A 12500-nucleotide genomic window follows, 5' to 3' on the forward strand; every position below is an offset into this window, starting at 1 on the left:
GAACAGTCAGACTGTAGTTAAATGTACCACAAATTAACATTGGCCAAATTGAACAGCACTGTGTCTTGATGTGCATAGCTTTAAGTTGCATCTGGGTGGACACATGGCAGTGCTGTGGTTAAGTACTGATTCAAGTAAGTCTGTATACCATTGAAGATGGAATCTATTTTGGCACATTGAGGATGCTGTGAGGTATGCTTTGGCAAACAGTAAGTTTGAAACTTTATTAATCTCAGGTTCTTTATGCTGATATGGGACAACTATGTAAAGCTTGGGTAAGGGTTAGCATTATGGTCATTATGGAATCAAACCAGTTTGGTTTGTCAAGGGCAAATCATGCCTACTCAACCTGGTGGACTTATATGAGAAGGTCACAAAAGCAAGTGATGAGGGCAAAATAGTTCACACTGCCTACATTGACCTGGTCAAGGCATTTAACACAATACCCCACTCAGGCATTGTTGACAAACTCAAGAGATTAGGTACAAACCCATATGCTGCCTGTTGGATAGCCAACTGGCTCACAGACTGGAGCTAGGAAGTTAGAATTGGGGAATCCACCTCTACAAAGAGGCCAGTCACAAGTGGAGCCCTCAGCGATCAGTCCTTGGACCACTCCTTTTTGGCATTTACTTCTCAGAAGCCAAGGCCAATGTCAGTGGTCTCTGGTTGACTAAATCTGCAGATGATTGCAAATTAGGAGCTGTCATTGAATCCCACACTGACACAAATGTTCTTCAGGAGGGGATGACACAAACAACTAGTGTCAGAGCCATGGACTAAAGCTAAATGCCAAGAAATACATAATAGTATCCTTCAGAAAGTAATCCAGCCCAGGTAACTATCATATTGACTGACAGAACACCCTTTAGAGTAGACCCAATAGTCAGGGACTTAGAGACACAACTAGATAGTAATCTAGCATATGACCATCATGCATCTACAGTGGTGAGGAAATCATTCTATGTTGCAAACTTATGAACAAAGGTATGGCATCTAAGTCCAGGGACATCATTGTTCTGTTGTATTCACCATTCATCAGACCTATCGTTGAGTACTATGTCCCCTCTGGTATATACCTAACCAGGCATATCCAAAGACGTCCACAGAGGTTCCTCACTAAAAGAATATAGGGCTTAAGGAAATGTCCTGTACAGACTGCCTTGAGGCTCTATCCCTGTATTCTGTCTCCTACAGGCTTTTGAGGGGAGATCTGTGCCTGAAATATAGGTCATTCTCGGACCCCAGTCTGATGGACCTCCTGCATATCAGCAAAACAAACAGCACCAGAATTACCTGTTCTAAAGACTTAAACCTTGCCTGTGATTTAAATAGGACCTGCTGGAGATACAGGCATGTATCCCAGAGATTACCCTGTCTCTGGAACAGGCTCCATGTGAAGCAGAGTTCCTCCCTAACCAATTCAAGTGCAACCTTTACAATTGGATGGGGAATAGGAAATAAATTCCTGATTTGGCACGTATGTCTCTAATCGACACTGGCAACCTGTAAATTGTTCATCTCCCAAGCCCCTGCTTACACTTATCAAGGGTATCAGAACTTGTTAGAGATTTGGGATGCATGGCTAGGCTTAAAAAGACCCTTGTGGTTGTTAGCCTATTAAACACTTATGAACCTATGAACCTCACAGGTACAAGGTACAAGGCTTGATTCTAAACTCAAGTTGTTAACCAGACTTGGAATATTTTACATGCTGGTAGCCTAATATATTATAGTGCAGTTTGTTTAATAGGTCGGACAATAGCAGTATAGTATCAGGTTCATGTTAACTTGTTAGAAAGCAGAATGCATATCTTATGCAGCCATGCTTCCTTGCATTAAGGACAGGGTGAACTCTAAGCGGTGCTAACTTTTACACTTCTGGCAAGGTACTAGAAACCCAAATGACTCACCACAGCAATAAATAGGACATGCTGGAGGGATAGATTCATATCCTAAAGGCTTCCCACACTCTGGAATAAAATCCCAATTCACGTAAGACAAAGCCCCTCACTGGCCCTCTTCAAGAGAAATCTTGATGAGAGGATGAAAAACCGTAAGTTTGCACCTGGGATCACTCCAGTGGCGCTACTGGACAAAGGCTCTAGAAGTTAAATTATAAGGATGGAGAGAGCCAAACACATTTTCAGCTAGGCTTATAAATGCCCTAGGGCAGATAACCTAGTATAAATCTATGAACCTATGAACCTATGTAATGATAGGTTGGTTTAGCAAGAGGGATATTATTCTCTTCCTTTTGGTTCACATTTTGTTGTCTTTTTCAGGTGGCAACTCCCCACAGTTTAAAGGAGAGATGGGCAGTTATTGTGGCTCAAACGGAGGAGTTATTCAAGGAAGCACTGCCAGGGAATCCCTCTGTGTCTGAAGTGTCCAGTGTGGTCAGAGACAAGAGACTTGGGCAGACAGAGAGGCGTGCCATGAAATCGGTGACTTGTACTGTCTGTGAAAGTGTTGCTGCAGAAGGAATGAATCCTGGGATAACTGCATGTAATGATAATACATTTCTTGTGTATGGGGATGAGGGGTGCTCTTTTGGGAGTTTTAAATGAGATGCTGTAGGGTTTGGTTAATGGGGATGGTGTGGGTAGTAGGGAATCACTTGGGTGTGGAGAGTAGGTGCAGGATGATAGGCCTTGCTCGAAGGCACTGGGGGATGAGAGGAACGGCTTGTTGTCAGGGAGTTTAAAGTAATCTCTGAAGTATTTGGGTTAACCTTAGCAGGAGGTAGGTTCTGATTTTGGCGTTCACCCAGGGGATTGGTTGGCTACTTAAGCATTGTCGACAGGTGAAGTGGGGGGGGGGGTTCTTATCCCACATATTCCTATTACCATAAAAGAGAAGATATGGAAAGATGAGTATGCTGACAGATTTGCGGTGATTGATGCTGATGGGGTGCAGCCATTAGTGGAGGTGGATATGACAGGGAATACGGACTTGCTGACAGCACTGGAAGCACTGGGTCAGAGGAGCATGGGCAAGTTTGAGCAAGAACTTGGAAGAATTGAGTGCTGGGCTTTGTTTATTATGTGGCAGTTTGTTTGGAGAAGGTTCTATCTTTGTTGGCTTATTTTTAACTATCTGTGAGGCCCAGAGTCTGTGTTCCCAGAATGCATGCTGTTGGTGCAAATGGAAAGCTGTTGATCAATCTCTGAAATGGGAGGTGAAGCATCTGAATATTTGGCTGGCTATAATGGTGGATGGTGTGAGTGGGCAGCCTAGTATAAATAGGGTTGGGGTGAGAAGAGTGGGCTGTATTGGGAGTTTAACTCTGGTAGATGTGTTTCACCAACTTGCAGATTTTCCTACATATGATTGGTTTGTGCTGTGGGCATTCAGCTTCATAATGTTGGTGTTGGGAGGGGGAGTGGAGCAAATGGTTTCAGTACTGAGTGATATGGGAATCTCCTTGTTGCAAGGTCATCCAGGACTTAGAAGGCATGGTAATTTTCAAGGGCAGAGAGGCGATGTTTCATTGTGAGGTCAAAGGGGCATGTTGCTATTCCCATTCACCTGTTAAGGTACAAGTATTGTGGCACTTGGCAGGTTGTCTGAATGCAGAGGGCTCTCACTTCTCGGTTTCAGGATTCTTGATCGGGTTTTCCATTAAATCTGGGGTGATAGAGGATGATGTGGTTTGTAATCATTTATATTCTGTTTATGGAAAGGAGGAGATTTTGCTGGATTTGATTGAGAAGGAGTTGCAGCTGGGAGATTATTGCGTCCTTTTGATTTACTTCCATTCATTAGTTTTAAGGTATCCCCTTTGGGGTTGGTTCCTAAGAAGTCACCTGGGGAGTTTCGTATGATTCAGCATTTGCCCTTTCCCCAAGGTGAGTCTGTAAATGACTATATCTGCAAAAGGATTCAAAAGTCAGGTATGCATCTGTAGACAATGTGCTGGAGGTGATTAAGGGTTTTTTTGACCCTTGGTTAGTTAAGGTTGATATTGAGTCAACATTTCATTTATTGCCAGCACAGGAAGATGAATGGCCATTACTGGGCATGATAGTTAATAAGTGTTACTTTGATAAGACCAGGGTCATGGGTTGCAATGTGGCATGTGCCACTTTTGAAAAATTTAGCTCTGCTGTCCACTAGATATGGAAGTAAAAGGTGGGTAGTCAGAGGGCTGTTCATTACTTGGATGATTTTCTTTTGGTAGGTGTGGGTTATGAGGGAGAAGAGGAAGGGAAGCAGGTCTTTATTCATATGTGCAATGAGCTGAGCATCCCCTCATAGAGAAGAAGCTGGAGGGACTGGCCAAGGACATCTTTTTATAGGTCTAATGGTGGATGCAGGTCATGGTTTGTTTTGTCTCCCTGCAGAGAATCTAGAATGCTTGAAGAGTAACACTGAGTGGTTTTGGACTAAAGATAAGGTGTGAATTAAGGAAGTCATTAAGGTTTTGGGTCTTTCAAATTTTGCATGTTGTGCAATCAGTCCAGGCAGACTGTTCTGTAGGTCAGTAGCATTTTTGCTAAAAGGGGGAAAAAGCAAGCACCATTGGGTGTGAGTTAGTAAATTAGTGCAAGCAGATTTGAGTTGATGGATGATATTCCTTGACCATTTTAATGGTGTTATCTTTTGGCAGAGAGAGTGGATTACTCAGGAGGAATTTCAATTTATCAGAGAAGCAGCAGGAGGTCAAGGAATGGGTGTATGTTTTGATGGGGAATGGTTTGCAATTTGATGGCCAGAGGGAAGAAGAATGGAGGAGGGCTGTAGCATTTTTGGAGTTGATGCCTATTTGGGCAGCTTCAGTGGTTTGGCACAAGTGCTTGCAGGACAGAAAGTTAGTTTTAAATTAGACAGTTTGGTGGTGGTGCACGTCTTAAAGGCAAAAATTGCAAAATCTAAGTTATTTGTGTTAGTGTTAAGGAAGCTTGTTTTGCAAAGTTTGTTGATTAATTTTTCCTTTTCAGCCATGCATGTACCAGATGCAAGGAATTCGGTAGATGACAGCCCTTCTCATTTTCAGTTTCACAAGTTTTGACAACTGGTTCTGAAAGCACAAGTTGAACCAGTGTTGCTGTCAGCAGAGGTGTGGCATCTTGGTCTGATGTAGCAGGATGGCTTATTCAGCAATTGTGGGGAGTATCCACACAGGAAGCATATTACAGGACTCTGGTTGCCTTTGGTGAATTTGTGTTGGCAGTGTGGATGTTTGGGGAGCTTGTAGGGTGAATGAGCTGGTGGGTTTGTTGTTGTGGAAGGACATTTTTATTTTTTTTCTAATACAGTGTTGGTGTGATTACAGTGATCTGAAACTGATCAGGCAGGTAGGGGTACACAGGTTGGGCTGCATGTGTGTGTAGAAGAAGGTCTGGTGGCATGGGGTAGGAAACTGCAGCTTTCACATGGAGGTAGGCCTCAGGAGTATTTTTTTGTACTCAAAGTGGGAAGACTGTAGATGCCATCCGGTTTATATGTTTGATACAGAAGGCCTTTCAGTCTTTAGGTTACAAGCTGACAGGTTCTTTTTACATTAATTACAGATAGGGTGGGCTTCTGACTTGGCAAGAGAAAGAAGGTCAGTGGAGGTCATAAAGAGGGTAAGGTGCTGCTCCTCTGGTGCATTTTTGTTTTATATTAGGTAAGTGGGTGTTAGCTGCATTGGGGACATTGTTCGTCTTATATTAGGTAGATGGAAGCTTAGTTCCTGATTATTATTTTTTTAGGAGGTGTTGTAATCATGTCATTTGTGGGCCATTCCTTTGTTTATTAGGTTCCAACGCATGCTGTGATTAGACTGGATAGAGCTGAGCTGGGTTACGACAACAGGGGTGGTGATTTGTCAAGTTTGTCAAGGTCTAAGGTGGCATCAACTCATGGACAAGTTTTAAGGTATGCAGTTTAGGTTTGAAATGCCATGTATTTTGGTCCTTAATTTGGCAGATAATTACTTGGGAGTAGTTCCAAATATGCAATTATTAGCTATTATTGCGAGTGATTTGGTTAGTTTGGGGCACAGGTTTCCTTCTATGATTATTGATTGGTCAGATATAGTAATGCGACTATTTTGATGGCATGCTGTCAAGTTACTGGCTATTGAACGGGCTTGTGTTTTGTTAATTATCGACTTTCAAGGGTTTTGTCCCAGCTAGGCATTTATGTTATTTGTCACAGGGATAAATCAGTGCCACTGCAGAGACAAATATAAATTAATGAAAGCTGCCATGTCATATTACAATATTACCTATGCAGATATAACAGAAGTGGTGGTAGAGACGTAGAACAGCAACATACAGCGTGAGTGTCAAATTCCCTTTTTGTAATGGGACAGTAATAAATATTAACTGACTGCTTTCATTAGATCAAGACAATTACAGTGAAAAATGGAATTATTTACATTTGCTGGTTGCCTTAGTCCATCGTTACTACCCTGGATAGCAGTGTTAGCCTGCTGTTTCACTTTGTTTGGGAGAAACAAACATATTTGTATTCTGCAATATACTTTTTACAGAAGAAATGTGTTCAACTTTTTAGCATCTGTAAATGATTTATATACTCGCATAGTTTATATATGTGAGTGAGTTATAGTTTGGGACTTAAAATAACAAATGCATCTCCTTTAGACCAGATATACAATCTATAAAAGATACCAACCCTCCAACTTAACAACATATCTAATTTCCATGACAAAAGAAAGCCAACCCGTAGCCTGAAAATCTCACTTTGCAAGTACATCTTAACTAAAAGAATAAAGAAATCCACACCAACCAGTGAGAAAGCCTACATAGCAACACTCAGAAACACTCCACCTTTATTTTTAAAGAATATTGTCTTATATTAAGTTAATTATACTCTCACATAATACGCAGGAATAATAGAGCTCAAGACACTTAACCAAAACATAGGAGCTGAGCTAATTTTATTTTTCCAAATAAAGCGAGTCACAGGCCTGTCCTGCTGAGATAAATCTCAAGCCCTTAACACAACAAATTCACAATCTGTGCTTCAATGGCTCAAAAGTCCCAGCATCAAAAGTGACTCAAAAGCAAACACTGCTTTAAAAACATAGAATGCACACAAGGGAAAGACAGAAATCTGACACCACATAATACCAGAGATCCAGCTATCTACTCAGAAAAGATAATCCAAACTCAGTACAGCCAAAACTTGACATAGCACATAGCAGACAATTCATATATCACCATCATGTCATTTATGTTTCCCTTGAATATAGCCAACAAATAATTATTTAGTTTTAGCTCAATATTATTTCAAATCTAAAAGACGAAGTGTAGCTGTTCTTTGGAAAAATGAACCTCAAATGCCACACATTATATATAAAAATGAAGAAAGAGAAGGTCTATTTACTTTAATCATTATAAAATATAGCAATAGAATATGGACTCTTGTCAACTTATACTGGTTCCCGGGTATGGATGTTAAAATAGCAGAAACACATCCAGATTTTATAATAAATAATTATTTATAAGGGAAATTTAATTATAGGAGGAGATTTCAATTCTTTATTAGTTCAGAATCTAGTTAAAATAGAACGTTCAAATTATTTCTCTTTGCTAGGTGTTTGAGGTCTTGGACTGAATCTTTTAATATTAAAAATGCTGTTGACTTTAAAGATATAGACTCCCTGAGTTTTATTCATTATTCTTATAATGTTGGTACTCATACAAGAATTGATAAATTACTAGTTCCTTAAGATATAATTTCTAAAATAACTACTTTTAATGTAATACCTTGCTCATTCTCTGATCATAATGCTCTGGTTTTAAAGTTGGAATCAGATTTAAAAAAAATATCATATATTACAAGACTTCCAGCATATATTACAAGAATTAAAGAATATAAAACCTGGTTCATAGGTCCATAGGTAGGTACTAGGCTATCAGCCCAAGGGCCTAAGTAAGCCTAGCCAACAAGGTTCCCTGGCATATGCCACCCAAGAAAGTTATTTTCCTGTGCCCCTGTCAAGCAGAGCCACATAAGTGATCCCCAGGGTGTATTTCCTATTTCCCGTCCACTCATCAAGATTTTTCTTGAAGAGTGCTAATGAGGAACTTTACTTGACATACATAGGTAGCTTGTTCCAGAGTATGGGAAGTCTCTGGGCCAGGAATCTATCCCTCCAGCATGTCCTGTTTATTGTGGTGACAAGGTTTAGGTCCCTAGCTTGGAGGGATTGGGATTTCTTTAGGTGTAGCATGTCCAACAGATCTGGGTTTGACATAGCTTTATATGTTAGGCAGAGATCACCTAGGCGATATGCTATGGAGTAAAGCTGGAGTTTTTTGAGACGGTCAGTGTAGGGCATCTGTTTGAGGCTAGTAATCCTCTTTGTGAGGTACTTCTGTGGCCTTTCCAGCTGCTGCAGATGTTTTGTGAGGTACATACCAAAAGGGATGTTGTACTCTATAATGGGTCTAATGAGTGATGAGTAGAGGGGAAGAATGACTTCTTTTTTCCTGGATGAGAACCCTTCTGTGATGAGGTGTACCATGTAAAAAGATTTCCTGACTAATGTTAATTTATGAAATACATAATTTTATGAGCTTTAATAATACATAAGATTCAAATTCAAGACTGACTGTCTCAAAAAACTCCAGCTTTACTCTATAGCATATTGCCTACTCCAAGGAGATCTCTGCCTAACATATAAAGCTATGTTAAACCCAGAGCTGTTAGACATGCTACACCTTAAGAAATCACAATCCCTCCGAGCTACACACTCTAGGGACCTAAACCTCAAAAGCATGTAGGAGACAGAATACAGGCATAGGGCCTTGAGGCAGTCTGCATGGGACATTTTACTTTTGTTCTGTATTATATTAGTGATGTATCCCTTTTTCCTCTATTATTTGACCTAGCTGTTGATTTTTTTTTTGCTATTATGATTCATTCTAACACAAGGATTAATGGCCTAGAGTTTAAAGAAGAATATAACTCAAGCATTGTGCTATTTGCTGATGATATTTTATTAAATCTGCAAAATTCTAATAATACATTAAAAGAATTGAAAGGTTATAGAAAAAATGCAAAAGATTTTCAAAGCTTTATTTTTATTAATTCTAAATCTAGCATCTTCTAATTAATAAAAAAAGTTTATTAAATTCTGATCACAAGATAACTGGAAAATAAATTACTAATCTACTTTACTTAGGAATTCATATTCTAAAGACTACTGAAGAAACTTTAAACTTCAAATGGGAAAAAACATATATTCAATATCTAAACTAATTACCTCTTTGAATAAAATGTTTATCTATTTTCAAGATAGATTATAAATAGTTAAAATGATATTACCTCTAAAAGCATTACACATAACCCAATCTTTTATTTTGCTACCTAGAAAAAACTCAGATTTATTTGGGAGGGAAAGACTGTAGGAATTAAACAAAGTTAATTATTTTCCCTTCATAACAATGTGGTTTAAATTTACCAGATTTGAAGAAATACTTTAAAGCTGCACAGTTACGGCTCATAAGCATAGCACAAGAAGAAGATTGCAAATCAAAATGAAAGGAAGTTATGTTGAAAAAAAGGGGATCTGATGAAATAGGGAGACAGTACAATTTTGAATTCAGGCAGTTAGGGAGAACAGTAATAACAACAAAACAGAATATATGTATAAAGATGAAGAAAATACTTGAGAACTAAGCCAATAACAACTGGAGAAAAGATATTATACCAGTGGGGGAGACTGTAAGTAGGGACATAACAATAGGTAAGAAGGAGACAGAATTTATTGGAAAAATATCAGTAGAAGCAAGGTATTGGGAATAAGCAACTATGCAGGGAAAAGTCAAAGAATGTGATTTAGCCAAGCAGAAGTCTGGGTGGTGGGTTGGTGAGTACCTTCCCTACAAAAGATTGATAACAGAGTAAGGGATATAGGAATGTTAAATGAAAATAAACAACTCTGGGTGAGTTTATAGTTGAGTCTAGAAGAAAAGCTGCAGTAAAACAAAGGATAATTAGTAAGGTACATAAGAATCAAACACAAGAATTGGAAAAAGACTGGAAAATGAGAATGGAAAGGAAACATACAATGAAACAATGGAAAGATATTTGTATGGCTCCAAAGTATGCAACAAAAATCTGGAAGGTTTAGGACATTTGCATGGAAGTGTTTACAAACATATTTTTATGCCCCAAATAGACTTTAGAGAATGCTTCCAGAGGTATATAGCAATTGCTAGAAGTATGACCGGAAAGGGGGTGTACCTGGAAACATATTTTTTGGGTATGCAATGAACTGATAGATTTTAGAGATAACATACATGATACCTTGCTAGATATGTCAGGGAAGCAAATTAAATTAACTACAGAAATGATTCTTTTGAGCTGGGATATAAAAACTGAATTGATTAGAAACAAAAAAGGCCCTACTACATTCCATGTAAAAAAAATATTATAAATTGGAAACTGAAAATAAAAACAACTGTAACAAAATTACTGAATGTTGTAAAGGAAATAAAAGAACAGGAGGAGGGATCTTTAGAAAATAGAAATAAATGGAATTTATGTGAAATAATGTTTACTAAAATGATGTTTTAGGAGAGGCAGGGCCTGTGAAACCTATGTAATGTTTAATTGAATAACTAAGACAAAAGTCATATGTACATAATGTGTAAAAAGGAAAAAAAATCTTTATAATGGTTTGTTTTATCTTTTATAATTAAATGTGCACTCAAGTCATTATATAATGTATGATGTTAGTAAAGATAATGATTTCTCCTTAACAAAACAGAATAATACATCTGGAAAAGAATGAGAGGACAAAAGTCCACAATCAGCACAATTTTTAAATATTATTCTAATTCACTTGAAAAGTTAAAAGAACAACAGGTTTTGCATAAATTTTTGAACAATAAGTATGAAGTTCTAAGCTGTAGTATTATTGACTGGTTATAATTGTCAGTGATTAACAAATAAAATAACATAATTTTGTATCGGATATGGGAAAAATATGTGGTAAAAATCACAGACAGTCTGTAAAATCAGGGGAGAATCAGATATGGTGACTCTTGGCACGAGCCTGATATTTGAGGTATACTAGTTCCAACAGTTGGCAGTGTTACTAGATTAGACCATAACATTCTTATCCATAGGGTTCTGAGGAATAAATGAGCAACACAATCCAACTATAACAGAAGACTTAGAAATTATCATTGCATTTATTCCTCTGTTGAAAAGTTCCATGACATACCGCCCTCCAAAATCTATTGTTGGTGTCATTTCTACTCCATAAAGGTTCTCTGCAAGACACCAAAAACATTTAATCATTCTTTCTTTAATTACTTCTTCAATACAATGCAAGGTCAATGGGGCATAGTAACCTATCCCAGTACTCAGTGGATTCAAGGTTAAGTAATCCTAGGCATGGCATCACCACATCACAGGAAGCACACACCCTCACTGTAATATAGCACATTTTGTGCGCGTGCACACATATACACACACACACACACACACACACACACACACACACACACACACACACACACACACACACACAAAAACTCATGCACAGCATACATTTGCACACAATGTGGAGGATCATTAGGACATTGTATTATAACACACACACACAAAAGCACATGCACAGCATACATCTGCACACAATTTGGAGGATCATTATGACATTGTATTATAACCGCGGTGGTACAGCTGTAGCGTTTTTACCTCACAAGAGGTTCTCCCGTTCGATTCTCGGCTTGGCTTCGGAGTGCCTTCTGTGTGGAGTCTGTATGTCCTCCCCGCGGTTGGGTAGCGTTCGAAAGACATGCGTGCATAAATGGGCATGCCTTCGTTGAAGGTTGGGCGTCGAGCTGGCACCTCGGCATTTCATAAAAAATTTACTGCCAATCATTAGCGGACCGGAGTTCCGCTGTGGCGACCCCTTACCAGGAAAAAGCCGAAAGACCAACAGCAACAACATTATGACATTGTATTGGGATATGGGTTAAACCAGACTACCTGGTGAAATCCTCTGTTTACACATGAAGAGTGTATAATTTCTGCAAAGAAAGAAAGTCCACATGGGAAGTAAAATGTTAAAGTACTGTAAGGCTACAATTTTAGCTACTTGCTGCATCTTTGTATAATTCTCCTTCCAGAAGGCATGTACTGTTCACAGAAGAATATCTAATTTAAAGAATTTGATTAAATTCTCATTACCTGTACCGATCTTGATTAATTTGAACATATCGGTTACATCTCTGTCAAGATATAAAGAAAATATAAATGTGTGCTACTGAATGCTGGCATCAGCATTTTTCATAACAGGTGGAGGCTTTTACTAGTGTGTGCCTGTTAAGTTTTCAGATATCTGTAGGCTGTGTTCCATCCACTTATCTTGACAGAAAATGCTACTACAAAAGTATTAATTGTAATAACTGATGATATATGTGATGTCTCAAACAAGACAAAAAGTCAGTGTTTCGTTCGGAAAACATGCATGTCAAAGCTGACTTTTTTCTTGCTGTTTGGATTACAATCACCACTAAAGAAAA

The sequence above is a fragment of the Protopterus annectens genome, chromosome 1.part0 (assembly GCF_019279795.1).
Source record: "Protopterus annectens isolate FY-2018-M chromosome 1.part0, PAN1.0, whole genome shotgun sequence".
Lineage (NCBI taxonomy): Eukaryota > Metazoa > Chordata > Ceratodontiformes > Protopteridae > Protopterus > Protopterus annectens.